This window comes from Macrotis lagotis, chromosome 1 (genome assembly GCF_037893015.1).
Source record: "Macrotis lagotis isolate mMagLag1 chromosome 1, bilby.v1.9.chrom.fasta, whole genome shotgun sequence".
NCBI classification, from domain to species: domain Eukaryota; kingdom Metazoa; phylum Chordata; class Mammalia; order Peramelemorphia; family Peramelidae; genus Macrotis; species Macrotis lagotis.
Window position 1 is genome coordinate 884963176 of NC_133658.1, and position 13069 is coordinate 884976244.

Below are 13069 nucleotides of genomic sequence, written 5' to 3' on the forward strand. Positions count from 1 at the left end.
GCTCCACCCAAGAAAATCAATGTATCCTAATTTGATTTTTACCTTATCCATATAAGATCTGTCTTCCAATGTGGTCCCTATGTACTTGGAAGAGTTGACCCCCCAAAATCTTAGAGGGGTTGTTGGTTGCCTCAACCAGCTGTTCTCCACTACTGGAATCTTTGTGGAGAGATTTTTGGTCTTCCAAGTATCTTAGCAACTGAAGAGGGTAAGACTGATGTGCTCAGCTGTTACCAAGTATTGAGAAAAAGATGTATGGGTCGAGAAAGAGTGCTGGATTGGGAGTCACTCAATCAGCAAGTGTTAATTAAGTAGTTATTATATACAAAGTGCTTCTGATATAAAGACAAAAGTGATCCAATCCCTGCCCTCAATGGGCTTATATTCTATCTAGGATGACAATATGTAGAAAAGGCAATTCAGAACAAATGCAAAACAAATTCGAGGTAACATTAGGAGGGAGGGCACTACCAGCTGGGGAAATGATCTCCTACAGAAGTTGAAGGAAACAAGATATTCTTATAAGAGATGGAGATGAGGAGAGAACATATTCCCCCAAAAAGGGAAAGGTACAGATTTGGAAGATGGGAAGTAATGTGTAAGAAATAGACAAGTAGGGGTGGCTAGGTGGCACAGTGGATAGAGCACCGGCCCTGGAGTCAGGAGTACCTGGGTTCAAATCCGGTCTCAGACACTTAATAATTACCTAGTTGTGTGGCCTTGGGCAAGCCACTTAACCCCATTGCCTTGCAAAAAACCTAAAAAAAAAAAAAAGAAAGAAATAGACAAGTAGACTAGTTTGGCTGAATTGTAGAGTAAAGAAAATGTAGATTTTTTTCAGGTCAAAAAAATAATTGGAGGAGGACATATTGGGCTAAGAAGAATCAAAAGATTTGTGTTCAAACCTCAGCTCTGTCACTTAGTGTGATGAATCCTCAACTTTTTGGAGATTATATCACTAGAAAATGGAATAAAAGTAAAAAATAGGAATGTTGATACATTCATTGAACCTACTGGAAATAGGGGGTTAGGTTCTTCCAACCACCAAAAATTGCAATTTTTCAGTAGAGATTGCTGAAAATATACTTTGTTGCATATAATGCTTTATAAAAAACATCAGTTCTGATAATATTTACATTTCCTAACATAGCAACCATGAAATAATTTGTAAAATGCAATACAAAATAAAATTGGCAGCATGCAAAACATTTTTCTTGCTAGTAATGTTCTAGAATTCTGTGATCTTTTGTGCCAACATTTAATTCAAAATTAATTTCACTTTTCATAACATATGAAATCTATAGGATGATAAATACCATATAATAAATAAATCATTTTTTAATCTGAACCTTACTGTGAATCTTTCCTGAATCTTACATTGTGTCAGATGACAGTGTGAGACATCGTACTGTATATTATACTGCCATAAACCTTTCTCCCTTGGCTGCCCTTTGAAATCCAAGGGAGAAGTTGCTGGGACTCAAGCTGCTGCTGCTGCCAGAAGACCACAATGCTGGCAAGGTCTTGCCTTCCCCTCTGACACTGCCTTTCATGATCAAAAAAAAAAGAGCATGGAAAGAATCTTTCAAAAAAATTACAAAGAAAACTGCCCTGATATAGTCTAGAAACAGAAGATAAAATAATGAAAGAATCCACTAATAAATTTCTGAAAGTAATCCCAAAATAAAAATTCCCATGAATATGATAGCCAAATTCAGAACTCTCAAGTCCAGGAGAAAATACTACAAGCAATTAGAAAGAAACAATTCAAACATTGAAGAGTCAGTCAGAGTGAGGAATGTGGGATGTTTTTGGTCTCCAAGGGGTGGAAGGCTGCCTAAGAAATACATTTCAAAGGGGAATAACCCCAACTAACTAAGAGAGATCTTCTAATCTCCTCCCAAAGATGATGGGCCCAAGATTAGGAGAAACCATCCTTAACCAATCAAGGGTAACCTAGAGGTTCTGACCTAAGGCAACTGAGTTTGCACAATTAGGTACTTGAATAACAACCCTTGTGACCACTGAGGTTCATCAACATAACATGTGTCATATAATGGGGAGTCATATTAGAGACACATCATGAAATGGATGGACCTCTTAGACTAATCACAAGAGCCTATGAAAATTCAGGTGGGAAGGGAAAAAGTTTCTAAAACTATATAATAAAGGACATTATTGTATCTCAGGGTGCCTCATGCTAGTGGAGTACCAATGTCTTGCAAGATCTGTGAATAAAAAATTCAATTCTTCTCTCTCTCTAGCATATTTATTTCTTTTATAGATAATAGTCAAGATTGCACAGGTTTGGGGCGGCTAGGTGGCATAATGGATAAAGCACCAGCCTTGGAGTCAGGAGTACCTGGGTTCAAATCTGGTCTCAGACACTTAATGATTACCTAGCTGTGTGACCTTGGGCAAGCCACTTAACCCCATTTGCCTTACAAAAACCTAAAAAAAAAAGATTGCACAGGTTTTAGCAATTTCTACATTAAAGGCTTAGAAAATGATAATCTAGAAGACAGGAGCTTGGGTAACAACCAAAAATGAACTATCGAGCAAAAATGAGCATAATCTTTCAGGAAAAATGAAATAAGTGACTTCCAAGCATTCTTGATGTAAAGAACAGAACTGAAAAGAAAATTCAGTTTTCAAATACAAGACTCAAGAGAAACATAAAAAGATAAAAAGGAAAGGAAAAACATTATTCAAAAAGGTTAAACTGCTTACATCTCTACTCAGGAAGATAGTACTTGTAATTCTTAAGAACTGCACCTCTATTAGGGCAGTTAGAAGAAGTACACATAGACAGAGGGTGCAGGTATAAATAGATTCTGATGGGATGATATAAACAAAAGGATGATAAAGAGGGAAGGAAGAGGCAGAACATACTAAATGATATCACATGAAGAGGCCCAAAAGGCCTATTGCAGTGGAGGGAAAGAAGGGAAGGGGGTGAGCACTGCTTGAACCTTACTCTCATCAGAATTGGCTCAAAGACAGAATAACAAACACACTTAGTTGTATATAGAAATCTATTGTAGGTGGGCAGTGGATAAAGCACCAGCCCTGGAGTCAGGAGTACCTGAGTTCAAATCTGGTCTCAGACACTTAATAATTACCTAGCTGTGTGGCCTTGGACAGGCCACTTAACCCCATTTGCCTTGCAAAAACCTAAAAAAGAAGAAATCTATTGTACCCTCTAGGGAAATGTGAAGGGAGGGGGTCAGAAAAAAAGGGGAAAGGTAGATGGAAAGAAGGGAAAATTAGGTGAGGCAAAACACTGATGAGGAAAAACAGGGTGAAAGGCAGAAAAAAGTAAAAACAGGAAAAATAGAATAAAGGGAAATACACAGTTATCACAACTATGACTGGGAATAGGATGAACTCTCCCATAAAAAAAAAAAAGGAAGTGGCTAACAGAATGGATTAAAAACTAGAATCCTATATTAGGTTGTTTACAAAAAACACATTTGAAACAGAGAGACACACAGAGAATGGTAAAAGAGTGGAACAGAATATATTATGTTCCAGTTGAAATTAAAAACAAGCAAGGATGGCACTCATGATCTCTGACAAAGCAAAAGCAAAAATAGATCTAATTAAAAGAAAATCAAAGGAAATACAATAAATTTGAAAGAAAACCATTGAACTGATAAAATTAAAAACTGGTCTTATGAAAAATAACAATAAAATAGATTAAACCAATGATTAATTTGATTTTAAAAAGAGAAGAAAGTCAAATTACCAGTGTCAAAAATGAAAAGGATGAATTCATTGTCAATGAAGAGAAAATTAAAGCAATTATTAATATTTTACTCAATAGTAGACTAATAAATTTGACAATTTAAGTTAAATGGTTGAATATTTGCAAAAATATTAATTGCCTGAGTTGATAGAAAATGAAATAGAATACTTAAAGAACTCCATTTAAAAAAAAAAATTGAACAAATCATCAATGAACTCCCTAAGAAAAAAAATCACCCAGAGCAGACAGATTTACAAGTGAATACTACCAAACAATTGAAAAACAATTTCAATACTAAAAAAACTATTTGGAAGGAGGAGTCCTACTATATTTCTTTTTTTTTAGATTTTTTTTTTGCAAGGCAATGGGGTTAAATGGCTTGCCCAAGGTCACACAGCTAGGTAATAAGTGTCTGAGGCCGGATTTGAACTCAGGTACTCCTGACTCCAGGACCTGTGCTTATCCACTGTGCCACTTAGTCACCCCCCCCTACCATATTTCTTAATATGGAAGAGCCAAGAAAGAAAACCATAGGCTAATTTCCCTAAAGAACTGAGATGCAAAGTTTTTAAATAAAATGCTAGCAAAGAAATTATAGAAATATATAATGAGGATCATATACTATAACGAGGGAAGATTTATATAAGGAATTCAGGACTGGTTCAATTTTAAGAAAATTATCAGTATAATTGATCATCTCAATAACAAAATCAACACAAATCATAGGATTATCTCAACATATGTATAAAAAAAGACTTTTGACAAAATACAACATCCATTCTTATTATAAACTCTAAAGAACATAGGAATGAATGGAGTTTTATTTTAAATGATAAGTAGTATCTATCTAAAACCATGAGCAAGTATTATCTATAATGGGGATAAGTTAGAGGTCTTAACAATAAGCTCAGGAGAGAAGCAAAAATATCTACTATCACTACTGTTATTCAATATTATGCTAGAAAAAAAGAAATTGAAGGAATTAGAATAGGCAATGAGGAAACAATTGCAGATGAAATGATGCCATACTTAGAGAATCCACAAAAAATCTCATTGAAATAAATATGTTAGCAAAGTTACACTATAAAATAAATCCACTTAAAACATCAGCATATTACTGAAAGCCCCAAAGCAAGGGATAGAAAGAGAAATTCCAGTTAAAATAATTGTAGATAATGTAAATTATTTGGAAGTCTGTCAAGATAAACCCAGAAATGACCCAAACACAATTATAAAACACTTTACACACAAAGTCAGATTTAAACAATTGGAAATGTATACATTTCTCATGAGTGGACTGAGCCAATATAATAACGGCAATTCTACCTAAATTAATTTACTTATCATATCAAACTACAAAAAATTATTTTATAAAGCTAGAAAAATAATGAAATTCATATGGAAGGATAAAAGATCAAAGATATTAAAGCAATTAATTGGAAAAATGCAAAGGAAGATGACTTAGCTGTACCAGAGCAAAACTTTATTGTAAAGAAACAATCATCAAACTATATGATATTAGGTGGCACAGTGGGTAGAGAATTCTGACTCAGAAGTCATAAGGACCTGAGTTCAAATTTGGCCTCAGACTCACACTAGCTATGGGAAGTCACTTAACCCTGATTCACTCACATTTAGGGTCATCTCCAATTGTCCTGATTCAAATCTGTCTGGAGGACCCAGATGACTCCAGAGGACAGAGTGAAGCTGGTAATTTAGTATAATCCTGGCTCCCCTGCCTCCTGCTCCCTCACTCAAATTCAATTCTCATGCATGTCATGGCATCACTTCCCTGATGTCATGTCTTCTTCAAGAATGAAGGACAAACATCATCGTCATGATACTAGCTAAGAAATGGAGTGGTGGACCACAGTAAAATAGATTAAATATATAAGACAGAGTGGTAAATGTTCATAGTAATCTAGGGTCTGATAAACCCAAAGACCCCTGCTTCTGGGATAAGAACTCACTATTTGATCAAAACTGCTAGAAATCTGGAAAATAGTATGGCAGAAATTAGGCATAGACCAGTATCTTATACCAAGATGAGATCAAAATGATTTAAATATAAAGGATGATACCATGAACAAATTAGGAGAACAAGGAATAGTTTATTTGTCAGATCTACAGAATAGGGAAAATTTTATGACCAAATGAGGTAAAGAGCATTACAAGATATAAAATGGATAATTTTGACTATGCTAAATTTAAAAAGTTTTGCAAAATAAAACCAATGCACAAAGAATCAAAAAGAAGTAGAAAGCAGGGAAACAAATTTTACAGTATCTCATAAAGGTTTCATTTCTCAAATATACAGAAAATTCAAATCATTGAAAATACAGGTCATAAATGGTCCAAGGCAATTTACAGATGAGGAGATCAAAGCAATCCATAGTCATTTGAAAAATTGCTCTAAATCATTACTTATTAAAGAAATGCAAATTAAAGCTTCTCTGAGGTATCACTTCACACCTCTCAGGCTAGCCAATATGACCAGAAAGGATAATCATTGTTGGAAGGGTTGTGGGAATTCTGGGACACTATTACACTGTTGGTGGAGCTGTAACTCATCCAACCTTTCTGGAGAACAATTTGAAACTACGCCCAAAGGGCATACCCTTTGATCCAGCAATACCACTACTGGGTCTATACCCTGAAGAGATGATGAAAAAGAGTAAAAACATCACTTGTACTAAGATATTCATAGCAGCCCTGTTTGTGGTGACAAAGAATTGGAAATCAAGTAAATGACCTTCAATTGGGGAATGGTTTAGCAAACTGTGGTATATGTATGTCATGGAACACTATTGTTCTATTAGAAACCAGGAGGGATGGGAATTCAGGGAAGCCTGGAGGGATCTGCATGAACTGATGCTGAGTAAGATGAGCAGAACCAGAAAAACACTGTACACCCTAACAGCAACATGGGGGTGATGATCAACCTTGATGGACTCGCTCATTCCATCAGTGCAACAATCAGGGACAATTTGGGGCTGTCTGCAATGAAGAATACCAGAGAAAGAACTGTGGAGTTTGAACAAAGACCAAGAACTATTAACCTTAATTTAGGGGAAAAAACTGATATCTTTATTGTCTGATCTTGCTATCTCTTATACTTTATGTTTCTACCTTAAGGATATGATTTCTCTCTCGTCACATTCAATTTGGATCAGTGCATACCATGGAAACAATGTAAAGACTGACAAAATGCTTTCTGGGGGGGGGGAGTAAGATTAGGGGAAAAAATGTAAAACTCAAAATAAATGAAATATTTAAAAGGAAAAAAAAAGAAAATACAGGTCATTGCCCAACTGATAGTTAAAATAAATGTTAAATGGATATGAACAGTTTTCAGATGAAGAAATCAAAGTTATCAAATGACAGAATTCTCTAAATCACTACTTAATAGAGAACTGCAGATTAAAACAACCATGAGGCACTATTTCACACCTATTATTGGCTAATATGATATAAAAGAAAAATGATAAATGTTGGAGAAGTGGGAAAATTGGAACACTAATACAATATTGGTGGAGTTGTGGACTGACCCAGTCACTCTGGAGAGAAATCAAACTGTGCACACCCTTTGATCGAGCAGAATTACTACTAGGTCTGTATTCCAAAGAGATTATAAAAAGGGGAAAAAATCTACAAGTACAAGAATATTTATAGTAGTTCTTTTTGTGGTGGCAAAGAATTGGACATTAAGAGGTGCTTTCAATTGAGGAATATAAATAAGTTGTGGTATATGAATGTGATGGAATAACTATTGTGCTATCAGAAATGATGAACAGGATGATTTCATAAAAACCTGGAAAGACTTAACATGAACTGAAGCAAAGCAAAGTGAGCAAAACCAGGAGAACTTTATACACAGTAACAACCACATTGTACCGTAATCAACTATGATTGATTTAGCTCTGCTTAGCAAATCAATTATCCAAAACTATTCCTAATGACTCATGATGGAAAATGCTATCCACTTCCAGAGGAAGAACTGGTGGAGTCTGAATGAAAATTTAAGCATATTATTTTCACTTTTTTTTCGCATGTTTTTTCCTTTTGTTCTATTTCTTCTTTCACAACATAATCCGGAAGCATGTTTTCCATGATTGCGCACATATAACCTATGCAAAATTACTTACCATCTTACAGTGTAGGAACTAAGAGGGAGAAAATTTCATGAAAAATGAATGAACAAAAGTTAAAAGTCAAATGCTGAGGATGGACTGTACCTGTGTGAAGTTGGACAAATCACTTGCCATCTTTGGGCTTGAGTAAAATGAGGCAATTGGTTTTTATGCTTTCTGAGGACTCTTCCAGCTCTAGCCTGTGCTCCTGTGATCCCTTTATCTATTTTTTTAGATTTTTTTTCAAGGCAATGGGGTTAAGTGACTTGTCCAAGGCCACACAGCTAGGTAATTATTAAGTGTCTGAGGCCAGATTTGAAGTCAGGTACTCCTGACTCCAGGGCCGGTGCTCTATCCACTGCACCACCCAGCCACCCTACTTGTGATCCCTTTAAGGATGACTGATTCTGCTCACCTTGCCTGAGATCCCTATAGACATGCAGCTGCTCTTGATGACCCTCTTCCCAGAGATTCTGAAGTATATTCTAATTTAGAAGGGAAGTGAAGAAAAATCTGAAAAGGTTTTGAGTCATGGACTTCTGAGCTTCACTTAGTTTCCATTTGGGGAAGAAATCCCCCTGAAGGGCATAGCATATGGGACAACCTGACATAGTGGATGGTATTAAAATTTAAAGTCACTAAGAACTAAATCCAAATGCTGCCTCAAATATTTCCAGGAAGGAAGGGAGGGAGGAAGGGAGGGAAACCGCAAAATCAATTAATACAGGTTAATACATTAATTATTACATTAATTTTCAGATGTTTTATCTGAAAAAAATGTAATATTCAACATTCTTCTTCCATTCCACTCCTACCTCTTCAGTACAGTCAGTGGAGGTGTTCTTTCATTATCTCTTCTTAGCAATCAAGCCACTTCTTTGTAATTTTACAAGATTCAGCTTCTGTTTCCATTTATATTGTTGTAATTGTGCACATATGTTTTCTTGGCTCTGCTGACTTGGTTCTGCATGAGTTCACATAGCTCTTTCCATGCTTTTCTATTCATCTCTTTTCTTACACTACAATAATATTCCGTCTTGTCCATGGACCACAATGTGTTTGACTATCTCCCAGGTGATGGGTACCTACTTTGTTTCCAATTTTAAAATGCTGCTATCTGGAGCTTCTAGGTAGTGCAGTGGATAGAGCACAGACCCTGGAGTCAGGAGGACCTGAGTCCAAATACTGCCTCAGACACTTAATAATTGCCTTGCTGTTTGACCTTGGGTAAGTCACTTAACTCCATTGTCTTAAATGAATTTTAAAAAAATTTTTAAATGCTGCTATCAATATTTTGGTATCTAAGAGGCCTATCTTTTCATCAGTTACCTCACTGGGAAATATGCCTAGAAACAGAATTTCTGGATCAAAGGGTAGAGACATTTTGGTCATTTGATTTGCATAATTCCATTTCTTTTCCTGTCCTCTCATTTAGATTTAAAGAAACTGAGAAACACTGATGGTGTTGAGGAGAGTCATATGGAGTTTGAGGCAGAAAAGCCTTCTGGACAGGGGCAGCTAGGTGGCAGGCGCAGTGGATAGAGCACCGGCCTTGGAGTCAGGAGTACCTGAGTTCAAATCCGACCTCAGACATTTACTAATTACCTAGCTGTGTGGCCTAGCCCCATTTGCCTTGCAAAACCTAAAAAAAAAAAAAAAAAAAAAAAAAAAAATTAAAATAAATTTTAAAAAGCTTCTGGGAGAATACCTGAATCAAAAAAACAATGCCACAAAGTCTCTCAGACAGCAGCTAATTTCTATTATGTTTTTGATGACTGACCAGCAGCTTTCAGGAGTCAATGCAGTGAATAAAGCAATTCAAGGGAGAATCCTGAAGCCCTGGAGGAAATTAGGAATCAATTCAATATATTAATCAATATGTGGGGAAAAATTTATTTTTAATTTAATTTTTATTTTTAGTTCTAAATTCTCTTCTTCACTCTACCCTTGCTCCATTCGTTGCAAAGGCAAGAAATATGGTATTCATTATACATAGGAAGTCATGTAAAATATATTTCCACATTAGTTATGTTCCACAAAAGGGACAGGAAGGAAATAAAAATATTTTTCAAACTGCACTATTTGCACCATCTATCTTAAAGTACAGAAGAAGTCCTTTGGAATTGTGGCAAATCACTGTGTTGATCAGAATCACCAGATCTTTCACAGTTGATAATCTTTACAATACAATTGTATTGTATTCCTGGATAAAACATTCTCCTATTTCTGCTCACATCACTCTTTATCAGTTCATGTAAGTCTTCCCAGGTTTTTCTGAAAACATCTCCATCATTTCTCATACTTGTTCAGTCATTTCCCAATTGATTAGTATCCCCTCAGTTTCTAATTCTTTGATACCACAAAAAGTTTTTATAAATATTTTTGTCCATATAAATATTTTTGTCTTTTATCTCTTTGGGATACAAACTTTGCAGTGGTAGTGCTAGATCAAAGGGTATGCACAGTTTTATGGTTCTTTGGGCATCATTTAAAATTATTCTCCAGTATGATTGGACCAGTTCACACAACTCCACCAACAATGAATTAATATACCTATTCTCAAAAAATATATATATATATACCTATTTTCCTGAAACAACATATGGGAAAATCTTAAGGGGCGGCTAGGTGGCGTAGTGGATAAAGCACCGGCCTTGGAGTCAGGAATACCTGGGTTCAAATCCAGTCTCAGACACTTAATAATTACCTAGCTGTGTGGCCTTGGGCAAGCCACTTAACCCCATTTGCCTTGCAAAAAAACCTAAAAAAAAGTCTTAAGGCCAAGTAGGAAATCAGTGATCAATGTAGATTTTGAAGCAATGTGTAGGGAAATCTTGGAACCTATTAGAGAATTAGGAGGTTCCATTTAATATGTGGGACAACATATAGAAGAATCCTAAGGTTCATCCAGGAGAGAATTAGAGATCATTCACTAATTGAAGAAATGTATGGAAGAATCTCAAGTTCTAGGAGAAAAGCTGAGGTTAGAGTCCTGCAGACCATTCTGTGGAGAAAGTCCTATAGACCTCCTGTTCCTTCAGACATCTGAAAAGTATTAAGGACTCAGTGTCAGGACAGCAGTAGCTCCCCTTCTTCCACTCTCTCTCCTGCTCTGGATCCTTTAATATCTCATGGGTCATGCTTTCTAGGTATATTTTTATGTAGACCAGATCTACAGGCAAGCAGGCATAGCTGAAGATGGTATCCATTATGTCACAGGCAGGGACAGGTGCAGTCAACATGGTGATGACCATCTTAGCTGTACAATTCTCTTCAATGTTTTCAGGAAGTCCAATAATTCTCATGTTGCCCCTCCTCAATCTATTCTCGAGGTCAGTAGTTTTGCTCATGAGGTATTTTACATTTTCTTCTATTTTTTCTATTTTTTGGTTTTGTTTAACCAGGTTCTTGCTGTCTCATGAAGTCATTAGTTTCCACAGACTCCATTCTTTTTTTTTTTTTTGCAGAGGAGCTTTCTTCATTTGCCTTTTGCAACTCCTTTTCCAATTGGTCAATTCTATTTTTGAAAGAGCTTTCCATTTGACCAATTGAGGTTTTGAGAGAATTATTTTCTTTTTTGCATTTGCCCAATTGAGGATCTGAATTATTCTCGTTTTTTATTTGTCCAATTGTATTTTCCAATGATTTGTTCTCTTGTTGCAAGGTGTCAATTGATCCAAAATTTTCCAATTGATTTTTAAACTCTTTCTTCATTTCTTCAAGGAAGTCTTTCTGTGCTGGAGACCACATCATATTCTCCTCTGAGGTTCTAGGTCTCTCTGAGTTAGCATCTTTTCCTTCCAAGAATTGTTTTATGGATCTACCTTTCCGCTGACCTTTCTTCATTTTGTTAAGACTTTGAGTTGGGGAGGGGCTGGTTCACAGAGGTTTGGTATTGGGATCCCTAGAGGCTTTACTCACTGAGTGTAATTTCTCCAGCTGACCAGTAGGAGGTGCTGGTTGCTTTCTCTGGAGTATACGTGACCTTGATTGAGGCCCTTTACCATGGCCTGGAGGGAGTGGTTGAAGCTGTTAAATACTTTTGTCTTCAATCAATGGTGGGCTCTACTCTGGGGTGAGGTCATCCCTCTCCCTATTGTCAGCTGAACTGGTTCTTCTCACACACCTGTGCCTGGAGCAGAAGGTCTGTAATTATGTTAGTTCTGGGAAGAGGCCTCAGCTGCAATGGAGGCGTGGACTCAAACCAGAGGAGCCCAGGAATGATGTCCGCAGCTCTCCTGAACTGGAACTCTCCCCTCAGTCCTATCAGCAAGCTTCAGATGGTCAGCACCACCACCAATGCCTCTGCTCCCTAGTTGCCCCAAGCCCGGGAGGTCAAGCAGACTGTAGCCCCGCTGATCAAGCAGGTCCAGATCCCCGGCCCTCAGGTTCCCAGATCCACCCTCTGTACCCAGATTCACCCAGGACCTTGGAAAACAAACCCTGAAGTAGATGTTCTTCTCCTGGCTTTTCTTTCTGGGTTTTGTGGATTGGATTTCTGTTAAGAGGTTTGTTTCATATTATAGATGGGGAGATTTTAGAACTATGCCTGTCTTCTCTCTACCATCTTGGCCAGAAGTCCCTATACAATTCTCCCATGTCAACATGACCTCTCTTTCCATTTTGAAGTCAACATCTTTGAAAGAGAGATTCCAAGGATAATGGGAATGGTGATCCCAAGGGAATGGCATCATCATTCCAGACTTTTATGGCTATGAAATTCTCCCTCCTCACTCATACTCCTGCTACACCTCTCCAAATACACATTTTCATTCAGTGACACTCCCACTTAGTTAATTTCTTATTCTGTAAACCAGCTATCCACAATATCTTCTTACAATTCTACATTTCCCCAATACTTCTGTACCTCCTATGGCTCCAGAATTGTGATGTATTAAGAGCAGTTTGATGGCACCACAGTGCACAGAGCACTAGGACTGGAATCAGGAAGACTCATCCTTAGTTCAAATCTGGACTCAGATACTATCTGTGTGACCCTGGACAAGTCACTTAACCCTGTTTGCCTCAGTTTCTTTATCTGTAAAATGAGTTGGAGAAGGAAATGGCAAACCACTACAATATCTTTGCCAAGAAAAACCCAAATGATGTCACAATAATAATGTAATATAACATGTTTCTAGATCAGCACCTGCAGAGCCCATTCTTCCTTTGTCTTCTAGGATCACTCAGT